The following is a 13,296-nucleotide window of genomic DNA, read 5'->3' as shown; positions in this document are numbered from 1 at the left end:
AGGATAAAATGAAGGTTGTCATTTTTCTAATCAACTGCTTTATCCTTATTTGATGTTCAAAGATGTGATTTGAAGGAAGTATTCAGACTCCGTGTCATAGTTAAAAGTGCAGTGGAAGAGGAATACCTGGGTCGGCCTCTAGCTGCAGCCACAAACTAAGGAGGCTCTCGATTAGCTATCATGCAATTTAGCGGTGATTTAGGACACATTCCTTTCAGCGTTTGGTCTTGAATAGACCTATGCGCTATACACAATGCCCCTGTGTTTCTTAAAGATACTGGTAACCCAACCGCCACCTGGAGCCAGGCTGCAGCCAGATCGCTGTGTACGGAAACCTTGGTGTGTGTGGGGGGGGGGGAAGGCCCATGCGTTCATCACTGTTTGGCTGGGCAGACCAAGAGGAGAGGCTCCAGCCTGAGGTCTGCTGTTCCCAACACTGGTGGATTTGCTGTGGAGCTGGAGTGGATGGCATTCTGCTGTGTTTGTGTTCGTTCAACTGGAAATGCCTGCCAATATCCCCAGACCCCCCACCCCCTTAATATATTTGTATTGGACTTTTGAAATTGAATAACAAGTCTTGGCAGTGTTTTTGGACAGAATAGTTGGAGGAGTTGCCATCTTGGCCAAAAAGAATGAAAGTTTTTGCAGTTTGGTTGGAGTTTTTTAGAGGATTGGTTGGCTGCTTGTTCAAAGTGAAACCATTTGGGTGCTGTGCTTTAAACGTTTAGGTGGGCTCACCTTTCATAATTATCAGAACTGTAAATCCTAATTATGCTAGTGTATCGCGTAAATGTTGACACTAGAACTCAGTGTGATGCGTTCACAATTTCATCGGAGCTCATTTTCCTTTTTCATTGCATTGACTTACAGGACAGTGTGGTGACTGATTTAAACATGGATTTCAGTTGTGTTGCAGACATGAGGAATGTGCTTGCACTCTGCTGTTTTAACAATGCTCTGTCAGACTCTGGTACGTTTACTTAGTCTCTCTCATGCTTGCAGGGTCTGTTGCTCACATTGCACCCCCCCACACACAAGCACACACACACAATGGTACAATGGCTCAGTCATATGAAATACAGTAGCTCTGAAATTCTTCTGGATTTTAGTAAGAATTCATAATATGTTGATCATCACCCCAGTGTTGTTGGCAGGACTAATACTGCCTTCCCCATACCTCAGTAAAGTCTGTTTCTGCCTCTGTCTAGGACTCATTTAATCTTACGCAGGCATATGGATACGCACACCTTTTGTTCTTTGATTGGTCGTGATCCAATGGTTAAGGTACTTGTAATCAGAAGGTTGCTGGTTCAAGCCCCACCACTGCCAGGTTTGCTCTGTTGGGCCCCTGACCCTCAATTGTTCAAGTTGTACTCAATCATAATTGTAAGTCGCTTTGGATAAAAAAGCATCAGGTAAATGTGAGCTAATCAGAGGATTGAAAGAAGTGGATGCTTTCACATCATATCTAACCTTTTGAGCTGTCTAAATTAGACTAAAATTCTACAACTGATAATGTATGCTGTGTATATACATTATATATACCCACACACCGTTATACACGAACGAAATCAGTGCTATATTATTTGTTTATTTAGCCTATAAATGAGTCTAAGAATAATTTGTTTTTAGATTGGAACAGTCTCACACTCATGTCTGACCTCAGCTGTGCTTACACACCCATAATCAGAATAATCACAGTCCCTTGGGATTAGCCATATCTTCAGATTCTGAATTTCTGCTGATATTGCATTAGTATGGGAACTTTGCTAGCTAGGGGTTGCATGTGGATTAGCCAGCAGACTGGCTGTGTGTGTGTGTGTGTGTGTGTGTGTGTGTGTGTGTGTGTGTGTGTATATAAAACTATATACAGTATCTTATTAGTACTGCTTGTGGACAGTATCCTTTTTATGGTAATGCTGTTTTAAATGGCTGTTCAAATTTGCTGTTGATTCATCTCTTACTGCTGTGCAGTCCTTTTTGACTAAACGTGAAGCCCGAGCCCCCGACACGCAGGCGTTCTCAGGGAACCCAGGTATGCACAGCCAGCCTGCTGCTATGAGCGCAGTACAAACAGCAGTTTGCCACGGCTGTAAGGAAGCAATTAGAATGGCATCAACAAGCCCAACCTCATGCCGTGGCTGGCATGGGGCAGCCGTGTGCACAGGATATTCCAGAGCTAAACTCGGGCCACTTAAATGCAGAGAGCGAAAGCAGAGAGCGGATACCAAAGCTGAGTGTGTTTGTATGGGGTAATTATAGCTCACTGTGGCCAGTCAAATGGGCCCAGTGCTGGTTTTAAGAGAAACCTCTTAACAACTCCCTAAACCAGTGACTTTCTTTTCTTCTTTTGGGTGATGTCAGGATGGGGTGTGTGTGTGTGTGTGTGTGTGTGTGTGTGTGTGTGTGGCTCCAGACCCCAGGAAAGTGAGGGGAGCCAGCTATGCAGAGGTTGGTTAGTGGCTTTTTCCACAGTAGAAGAGGTCACTTTCATGTCAGCTGCAGAAAACCCAGTGAAACAGATTGAGTCCTTTTGGGTTTGTTTGTTTTTTTTGTTTGTTTTTTTTGTCACTGAAGGATTTTTTTTAATTCTTGGCAATATACATGTGCAGAGGCTGGTGGAGTTGTTGGCATTCATCGTGGTTTCCAGTAATTCTTAGCTATTAGGCCACAGTTTTATTAGCTGTCATTTGTTTTGGCCTAAAAACCACAGTGCAATCATTTATACTTGCTTTTTTTATATACAAATGTTTGACTGGTCTACAGGTTTTAGACTTGCTCTGGTAAACTGTGGTGTTTCCACGTGGTTTGGGAGCGGAGAGCCTTTTTAATTTTTTAAAAATATATTTTTTAAAAACACATACATTGGTGCTATTGTTTGAGACTTCAGCAAGAGGTGTCCTTGTTTTAGAGAAAAGCTCTGGAGATTTTTTGTTTTTTTCCATCTGGGTGGTGGCTTGTCTTGTTTGGTCTAGGGCTTCGAGGTTTTGGGGGGCCCAGGGCCAGTGTGTGTATGCTAGTGTGTGTGAGGCAGAGATCCTGTGTCATATGACGAATGATGTCACATCACAGCGAGGCAGAAGGGGACACGAGCTTTGTTTAAGGCTGGGCTGAGGAGCAGAGCGCGTGTGTCAGTGGAAGAGGAACTCGTTATGACTCGCTTTGAGTATCTGCATCCTCAGATTGCTACTGACCTCGCACATATACTTTACACATGACGTGCCATAATTATTTTAAAGGACCTGTATGTCTTTTTCAAACTGTATAAGTACTTAGCTGTTTTAACAGTAATCTGTAACTGCTTGGTATGAAGCCAAACTGTAATTTGTGCCTGTAGTTTTCTGAAGTGGCTTTTTTGTTTTTTGGCAGTATGGTTTCTTCCTTTTCCTACATTTATATGCACAGGATTGGTACAGTAACACTATACAACCAAGACTTCATTTTGGGTTATGACATCATTCTCCCCCCCCCCCCCCCCGGCCCATCACTGTCTGCCAAAAGCAGCTGAGGAGTAAAGATTTGGTAGTTAGTGTGCTCAAGTGACACCCATTTTTGGACAACAGAGTTTTTCTGCCTACGACTTGCCTAAATGTTGTCTTATCTGAAGGTTTCATCCGTGGTGACTGGACGTTACCTCAGGGAGCATTGGGTGGACAAGAAAGAACAGGTTGGAGCGTTTGCCCAGGATTTCATGGGTTCAGGCAGGAAAAACTGTAGTGGAATTGGATGCTGCTGCTTCTGTGCTGGAGGGTGATGCCCACTTCTCTTCTAAATGTGACTTTTCTTTCCCTTCTCTATCATGCCTAACAGCACATTCGCAAAATGTTTCCTTCTCTCTCAGTAACTCATAGTTTTGTGTGGGGATGTCTCACATTATGTCCTTAATATTAGAAAAGAAATTCTGTTGACTTAACACTTTTCATTTACATATTGTATTGCCAGCCCAATCCATGATGTGACCAGCTCCAGCTATACATTATAGTATAAGTATTTCAGCAACAAAGCATCAGCCTGGAGCCCACATGCTTGAAGTGTCAGGGTCCTAACCACTGCAGGTTTGGGCTGTGGCACTATTGGCATCCATGCTGTTTAGGGCTGCTAGCTGTCTGTACTTGCAGACTGGCTAATCCTTGGTGGTTCCTTGCGTAAGAATGTGAACAAGCTATTATTTGGCGTAAATGGCCACTTCGTCTGTAAGAGGTGGCTGGTTCAATGGGAACCACATGCACCATGCATGAATGCTGCATGAGGCTTCTAACCCTGTTTTCCTTCATACTTGTTATCATCTTTTGTACTTGTCTTACTACCATGTTTTTAGATGTTGTTGCTTGTTTTGTGGACTTGTGTGTTGTTGGTTGTTCTGTCTTCTGTACATGGACATAAAGGTTTCACACATCACTTACTGATCACAACCACATAGCTGAACCACACAGATTATTTTAACGTTCATATAACAATGTAATATTTGTGTAAGGACACCCATGTAGAACATTGTAGTGGACTTGATTGCTAAAGTATTGAGAACTAACTCAAACCTCAGCAAAGGAAGTGGCTTCTTCAGTGATGTTAGAATGTCATTATGCAGCTTCTAAAAGAACTGAGATGGGTAGCATCTCTCAGGTTAATGTGAAATGGAATGACCTGATTATCAGTACGCCACCTGTCCCTAACAGCCGTTAACGAGCAATTAAAAATGCTTGAAGCCAACAACCTTGGTTCAGATTTAGATAAAAGAAAATCTGATTTAAGAAACTCAATCTTGGATAATGCCATCAAGACCTAGTAGCTGCGAAATTATACTTCTGGCAGACAATTCTCAATTATTCTAAAAATGTATGGTCCTCAGAGGTTTTAAATGATTTATAAATGCAAATTTCCTTTATCATCTTCAGTTTAATTTTGCTTGGTAATGTTAAATGTATTATGATATGCTGCTTCAGAGAGATCGAATCTTCAACATCAAAGTTCGGTTTCCCAAAAACAGCGTGTTCTGGGAAACGGAATATTAAATATCCACAATGATATTCTTAAGATGCTAACTGCAATTTTAGATTTTATGAACTACTTTCTTCACAAGGATCTGAATAATATAAAATGCGATAAAAGGCAGTCCCATTTCCTAATGCTAATTAAGCCGTTCTCTTCGTCTGATTGACCATTTTCTTTCTACAGGCTGGGATTCCTACTTTAGAGGTCACCTGTTTGTGATTATACGACATCTGAAAGTTAACCTGGGAGCAACTGGGGTAAGATTATTTGTTCTGCTTCATTTCTCTCCTGCCATTTAAAATGTGAAGTCACACACTGAGGTTGGGTTAACTCCTTTCCCGTTGTTTTCAGTTAGTACCACACCTTAGTTTTCAAGGTCAGTGATGGCTACAGACTTTAGCATAGTGCTAAAGATTACGTTGATTTCCCCTTTTTATGTGTGCTCAGGTCAGTTGACTTTCTTTCCTTTCAAAAACAGTCAGAACAAGGGCTTTGAACATGATGTTTACTGGTCACTGACAGGGTAGCATGGTATGTAAAAGGAGCTGCCAGGTGATATACTGGTTCCAGGAAGCAGAGATCCTAGAATTATTCAAAACAATTTTACAGGGAATTGCCTCGTCAAAAGCTAGGCTCCATATGTATCTGAGAAGCTATCACAGAGCACTTTGGACCCCATAATAAGCCAAGACACACACTCTCTCTCTCTCTCTCTCTCTCACACACACACAGAGAGAGAAAGAGAGAGAGAGAGAGACACTAGGCCATGGCTGTGCTTCTCTAACCGCGCAAACCTATACTCTTCAAGACCTATTCATAGAGTAGAGGCCTGTGTTTACTTACACCAGAGAGAAGACACATGGCAGCCTTCAAACAGTGGCATTTGTCCATATGTTTTCAAATTTCCTGTCTTTTGAACAACACCCCTCCCTTTCCCCTTGTGTGCCACCATGTTTTAGTCTTGCCCTAAACTTCTCAACATATGTATACGCACACAGACTTGCGCCTTACATGCAAATACACATACATGCAAACTACGCCATGTTTTGATTACATTAGGAAATTTGAGAATACAGTTGATTAGCACTCCCTCTCTCTGTCTCTTTGAGTCTCTCTCTTTCTCACTCACTCACTTTGCTGGCTTGGCTGTGTGGGAGAATGTGGAGCAGACGGTTGTGTGGTGTTCACCAGTGGTTTGTTGTTTTTAGGAAGGTCATTGCTTTCAGGCAGGATTGCCTGGATGACTTTCTACAATCAAATTCCTATCAAATGATTATCATTCTTCTTCTGTACTGGTAGAACATTAACTAGGGTCTGTCTATGAGCGTTTAATACACGTGGCAGGCAACACACACACACACACACACACAGACAGACAGACTGTAGTACATGTAGGAGCCTGCGGCTCTGTGACGCAGCAGCATGGCTTATTGTTGCTCTGCGTTTTACGAGACGGTGATCTGGAACATATTAGTTAAGTTGTTGTAAGGGGCAGCTCCCTTTCTTTACTAAGCATGAAGTATGGGATCAAACAGACTTGATATAGCAAAATTAGTAGTTGCACTTTATATATGATTCCAGTGATGACAGTTTTGGTGTGTGATTGCTGTGGGTGTGTGGGGCTGCGTGTGTGTGGGTGTGTGTGCTGCTGAGCCATGGGGGAGCTACTGTACACCAGGTTTCCATAAACCACGGCGAGCCTCTCTGCCCTGTCTCCGTGTGTTAGCTCACGTGTGTGAGATGGCTGAGTAAACACACACGCGTACATGCGTGCGCGCACACACACGCTTATAAAAGTACAGTGCTGCATACACACCAAGTCTTGTTTGTGCATAAACACATGTATGGCTCGCACAAGCACATGCGCATATGCTCACACACACACAGCTGGAATTGGCTTCAGCACATGGGCATTATATTGCAGAGTAGAAGGGAGCTTCGTGGGAACCATTTGTGCATATGTGTGTGGAAGTGAACCTGGAGTTTTATTTGCAATGGAAGAGAGGCTGGATGAGTGGCTCCATCGTCAGTCCAGCCCTCTCTAAGCTGCTCGTCTGCACCTGTATAAAACCTGGCAGCCCCTGTAATATGATCGCCGGTCGCTGCACACACCCTGAAAGGCCGGGAGGAAGGAGAAGGGATTTGGGTTTGACAGAAACCCTGCGCTGCCGCCACGAAATGCAGCTTGCGAGAAGGGTTGTTTTGTGCAGCTCTGCATGATGTTTGGGGCTGTTCTGTTCACTGACACTCATATCTGTTGTCGGAGGGATCGTATTGCCTTGAGCCTCGCGGGCAGACAGAGCTGTCCAGGACCTGCCTAAAGGCCTTGAGCATGTAGCCACACATGCACACCCAGTCTGGAGTGGATTAACCTGAGCGTCTGAGAGTAACAGGCTTAATTTAATCAGGTCCTCAGTGAGTAATCAGTGGGATCAAACCAGGCACCACATAATGGCAGTATGTGCTACTCTGTTAAGCAGGCATGATTCTGTCTGAATTTTCTTTGTGTGTGTGTGGGATATAGAATCTGAGTGCTTTCCTACGCTGAGGAAGAGAACTTCAAACAGCGGTGTGTCTGTGCGCTCTGTGACCTCACACACCTGTCCTCGTCACCTGCCTTTGGTGTTGTCCATAAAGCCAAGGTGACTTTCCCCCTTGGATTATGAGTTGTGTGGAAGGAACATGACAGTTGTAATCACATCATCTCATACATCATCTTGTTGTCCTTTGCTCTTGAGTCACGTCCTGTTTTAGCAGTCAGAGCACAGACCGCGCCCTCTCTGATTGGAAGCAAGGAGCGCCAGAGAGAGGGCTGAATAAAGGAAGACGGATGGAATAAGAGATGTGGAAATTCGGCGTTTGCGCGGATGAGGAACAGGATTTTGAGGCCAGTGGCTTAGATGGAGGCACAGTTAAATTGAGAGGGAGCCACAAAAGGAGGCAAAGATGAACTGAGGGCAAGGCATGGGTAAATAGAGAGGGGAGCGCAAGGGAGGGGCAACGGATAAATTGGGAGTGGAGGTATAGTTGAGCTAAAAGGTACAACTTGTGTTGCTATTGTTAAGCATCATGTCTCTTCCAATGTCACCTCAGTCTCTTCTCTCTTTTATGATCACTGATGTCTGGAATTACGTTTATTGTCCTGCATTCTAATGAGCTGTAAGAGCTTTTATACAAAACAAAGGCACACACCACCATTCATTTTTATTCATCTGTTTATGCTGAGTCTGATTCACGTCCATGTCTATTAGATCAGATTTTCAAGGGGATCTGTAGAGGGCAGCCCTCCATTTTATTAAGGTGGATCATTTTAAGAATGGTGTGGGTGTGGGTGTGTGTGTGTATGCCTACATGCGCATTTGTGTTTCTTGTCCCTTGTGAGCTAAAGGCCTCTCATAATTTGACTGTTGTTAATTGTTGAGTCCTGCTTTTTATGTAATGGAGATAAACAATATTTGTTTGAGAGTGAAAGTCTTATATAGCCAAATAAATTTGGATCTACAGTTTAACTGGGTTCTAAGATCACAAATAGGGTACCATTTAGCAAGGCCCCTCTGTTGAAAAATGGGTGATTAAACGTATGGAGCAGACTGATTCAGATTAGTAATGCTGGCTTTTCTTCATGCAGTGTCTGTAAGCTTTTATTTGTGCATTCATCCACATGTTTGTATACGGGGGTGTGGACCTCTTGCTTCCAGTGCAGTTCAAGTTTTCCCCAGGTCTTTTGTGCTGATCACAAAAGCACTGGGTTGTACGTTCTTTAACCCACTGTGTGTATTCTTCTAGACCTACCTCTCAGACAAAGCACAGGAGGAGGGTTTTTCATCAGGGCTGATTTTTAAGTGCTTCATCTGGCCTCAGAATCAGCTGTTAGACCTTGTTAACAATAAACAGCTTAAAATGTATAAGGGAACTGGACCATGCTGAGATTCAGTGTGGTGTGTAGATGTGGACAGCCATTGAAGGCCACCTTATTTATTTTAAAGGGAGGAGAAGCTCAGGTGTGATTTGGTTTTCTTCGGCATGTGTAGTGTTCCCTCAGGACGTCTCTCCCTCCCCCTCCATTTCTCTCCCTGTCTAACTCTATTGTTGCCCTTCTCCCTCAAGCTCAGCCTTCCCCTTTGCTGAGAGACAGCAGGAATAACACAGGGCGCATAGTAAAAATCCATTAACGCACACTGACCTGATCTGATCAGCGATGCAGATTGCTGTCAGGTGTGTGCTTGTGTGAGGATGGGCGTGCTTGACAGTTCCGGGACCCATCCCCCAGGGCTCAGGGGAGTGTCTGGTCCCTCCTGCACCCTGCCCCGTGTGCCATTGGGCTGACAAATTGGGACCTGTCCTCTCGCCCTGGGAAGCTGTCTGCTGTAGCCTTTCCAATTAAAGTCTTTCTTAGGAGCCTCCGAGTAGCCTCTTGCCTTCAGCCAGGCGACAGTGCAATCACTGCCCCAGCCTCCGTCCAGTGTTGGCCAGTACACAAATAGATGGAGCAAAGGCGCTTGCGTGGATGTATTATATCTGACAAGATATATGAAGATGAGAAGATAAAATAAATGGGATAAGGGAAGATAGATGAGCGCTCCTGTATATTAGAGTGGGGGTCATTTGGCGAGCGAGCAGACTAGATAAGGGGGGTGGGATTCAGGGGGTCTCACCCAAACAGCATTATGCTGTGTACACTCACAGCCTGCTGGCTGCCTGAACCAGAATAAGAGTCAAACCACAGAGGAGTCTGCATGTCTTCAAAAGCATATGAGGGGCAGGTTGTGTGCACTTTGTGTATTCTACCTTTTGTTTGTTTTATGTTTCAACCCCTAGTCAATTTCACAGTGCCAAGTATGAGGGATATAAGCATCTTTAGTCATGACTGCACGTGTCTCCAGTCTACCTAGACGATGATGCACTCTGGATAAATATGTAGTGTGTGCTGGTGCTTGCCCTCCCTGGTATTGATGTGTCTTTTTTGGGTGTGGTATAATAATAGGTCAGGCTTGATTAGGAGGGCAGGAAATGGGAGAACGAGTCAATGTTTGCTCTCGTGGAATGACCCAAAAAGAGAGAGGGAGCGTGAGAAACACAGAAGCTCATTTATTCGCTAGTGAGATGCATGTTGACAGACAGCCCTCTGCATGGTTTAGGGGTGGTTAGAGTTTTTTTTTTTTTTTGGTGAATGTGTAGACGCTCATTGTTTCCTTTGTTGTTTTGTTTGAGATGCTGGCTGTTAATTTCTTAAGGTAGATTTCCTCCTTTTTATTTGCGGTCTCGATTCAATTACTCATTCGGTTTGCATGCGTGTGTGGTTGGGCAAAAAAAAGAGCGTGTAGTTTTGAGTTCACAGTGTGTGCTCCAGTGTGTATGTCTCTACTGGAGAGCTAGCAGAGCCTGACTGTGTCTTTTGCGTGTGTGTGTGTGTGTGTGTGTGTGAGAGGGAGAGGCCCGGCAGATTGGCCCATTTGTTCTCTGTGGGAAAGGTGATTGGGGAGATGGCAGAGGATTGTATTATAAATTAGGGCAAACCCTCCTTCCTCCCCCATCACAAGTCCTCATTTCTCCTCATTGGGGGAATCTTGACTTTTGATGGGACCCAACTGTTAGACAGGGCATTCGTCATTTCGTTCTGTCCTACCCCCTTTGTCCCTAGAGTAGCTTAGTCCATGGTTTGCTGCTCCCTAGAGCATGCATGGGGCAGACCATTAATGCACAGATGGCAGGGGGAATCCCTCTGGTGTTAATCAGTCGACAGGAGATGGGTTGCTTTTATGAGTTTGTGGCTGCTGGTCCTAAAGGATTTCCTTGCAGTTGTCAATGTGAGATTAATATGCTATATATTTTAACCCTTTCAGATCTGTTGTCCTGGTGGAGGGGTGGGGGGGGGGTAGTATTTCTACTAAACTACAGTATTTCCTAGTCCCTACCTTAGTCCCCATAAACCCCATTGAACATGTATGTTTGAGATGAGGTGCATACACTCCAAGTAAATTGCTGATAATCCAGCCACACGACAGTTACTTACTGGGTTTTTTAAAAAAAGAATGATTATGTACTCTAATTAATTGGGCTCTAAATGGAAGTGGTCTACCTATTCTCAGCTGCATGGTGCAGGAATATCAGACCCTCACGTTGTCTTTTTTATTTAGTGTGTATGTGAGAGAACAATTGGGCCCCTGTGCTGACATGTGTGGTTTGAAGTGTGCAGACAGGCAGCAGCTGATGGATGACGCTCTTCTAGAGGGAGTGTGAGATGTAACTGAGGATTGTGACCAGAGTTTGGTGTTTTGTGGGTGTGGGGCTGAGCGCATATGCATAGTAAATGGGTTCTGTTGTATGTCTACATATGACTAAGTAACTGACTTCGTTCATTTGGTGAAAGCTGAGTAGTCCCTGTAATGGCCTTCCTGCTCAGGTATGTAATGTGATGGTGGCTGTAAGACCTCATAGCCTTTCCCATAACAAAGACTGGACTGCATTAGAGCCTCGACTTCCCCCCCAGCACAGGGGCCAAAGTACAGGAGGCAAGCATCACCTGAGCCTCACTAACCACACCCCATTCATCTGTGGTTTAAACACAGGCCTTTTTAAGTGTCTGTGTATTGAAACTGGCATGTGTGTGTGTGCGTGCGTGTGTGCGTGCGTGTGTGCGTGCGTGCGTGCGTGCGTGTGTGCGTGCGTGTGTGCGTGCGTGCGTGTGTGCGTGTGTGCGTCCCCTGTAGGGCGAGTTTTGTATGCACTATGTAACCGTTCTCTGCACTCAGGAGAGGGGGGATGAAGCATTGAACTAGAGTCAGAGTCTGAATGTCAAGCATTGCTGAGAAGCTTTTACAGAACGGTTTATGAGGGAGCGAGAGAGTGAGTGAATGAGCAGGCAAGAGTGAGCGAGCAGAAGAGAGCAAGAGAGAGACATTTGTCATTGTCCCTCTTGGAGCAAAGACACAGAGAATGAGTGTGTTTAGATGGAGAGATAAAAACAAAGAGGAAATGGGAGGTACAGACAGGTGGTGTGAAGGACACAGCCCCACCCACGTCCGAGCATGCAGCTGTGATTAACACCTCCGTGTGTGTGTTGTGGAGGGGCGGGGAGACGCAAGTGCTCCATTTAAGTCCTTTGGCAAAATGCATGTATGAAGAGCCTCAATTACTTAGATTTGACATTTGAAATTGATTTGATGAGACATTTACATTCTGACATGTTGCCTCTGACTATTTGTAGGTGTCTAAAATAAGGCAGTAACAGTGCAGGAGTATGAACACACACACACACACACACACACACACACACACACAGTAAGGCAGGCCAGTTGCCCCTGTGTGTGGGGGCAGGAGGTTGTCAAGGGCCCAGTGAGAGACAGCTCTGAGAGTGACGAGTATCTCACAGGTCAGAGTCAGGAACCCCCACAGGGAGCTTCATCCACATCCACTCACCAACACTCAGACTACACCTATGAAATATCTAGGAAAATTTGTGTAAAAAAAACCCAACAAAAAAACCCTCCAATTTCACCCTATTTTTCATTTTGTCATTTCATGTCAATATGGCAGCTGCATCCAGGATTGGCTAGTGTTGCTATGATTTTCAGGGGACAGTGTCTTCCCAGAGATCAGTCTTGCCATCTTGGACTCCAGACTCTGGATGGCTGGGCTTGAACCAGTGAACTGGCAATGCTAGTGCAATCGCTCTTTACCCTGTTGGGTAACTCAGGAGCCCTGGAGAATGTGTAATGTAGTTATGTTAATTAGTTAGTTGATATCACATTTCTTACTCCCGGCCTTTAAATTCCTCCGAGCAGAAAATCAGTTTGTGTGTGTCTGTGTGATAGACCCACATACCTATCCATGCATAATTCACCATGACTCTCAACATGAAGCTAGACTGACCTTTTAATGTAATCTCTTTCCCTAACCCCCCCCCCCCAAGACACACACAGACACACACACAAGCGTCAAACACTGCTTAGTCTTAAGAGGGAGGTCTGATAAACTCTTTAACCTCTGCATAAGAGCTTGACTTCATATCCTAGCATTCTGTAGTGGATTGAGAGGGAGGTGTAAGTGAACTTTTAATTTTTAAGTATCACCATCGTCACAAACTTTCCTTTTTTATGCTATTGCAATAGGGCCAAAAAAATAGGTCAATTTCTATTTGCTTTCTGAAGGATTGTCAGAAATGGGTTTAATTTCTAAGAATAATGTGGAATGGCAGCTAATCCCATGTCCCTGGACTTCCATCTCTTTTCCCCACCGTTTACATGTTGAGTCAAAAATATCAAAATGCAGATTTCCATTCCCCGGCCCCTTATGATGGAGGTGCTG

General features: G+C 44.4%; 1 protein-coding gene across 8 annotated transcripts in view; it reads left to right on the top strand.

Annotated features, from left to right (window-relative positions):
• plxnb1b (plexin b1b) overlaps positions 1-13,296 on the top strand; it is a 59,726-nt gene that overhangs the window by 12,464 nt on the left and 33,966 nt on the right. For 6 of the 8 annotated variants that reach the window (XR_014124491.1, XM_035524259.2, XM_035524258.2 and 3 more), the window contains exon 2: positions 5,173-5,246. The exons of 1 other annotated variant lie outside the window; for it this stretch is intronic. The gene's annotated coding sequence lies outside the window, so the exon portion shown is untranslated. Of the gene's footprint in view, positions 1-5,172; positions 5,247-7,611; positions 7,632-13,296 lie in introns of those variants that run through there. One more of the 8 variants, XM_081717345.1, reaches the window with a different exon arrangement.

This window comes from Electrophorus electricus, chromosome 7 (genome assembly GCF_041902795.1).
Source record: "Electrophorus electricus isolate QZ-2024a chromosome 7, ASM4190279v1, whole genome shotgun sequence".
Taxonomy (NCBI): domain Eukaryota; kingdom Metazoa; phylum Chordata; class Actinopteri; order Gymnotiformes; family Gymnotidae; genus Electrophorus; species Electrophorus electricus.
The sequence above is the reverse complement of the archived record's forward strand: the minus strand, read 5'-3'. Positions and strand labels throughout refer to the sequence as shown.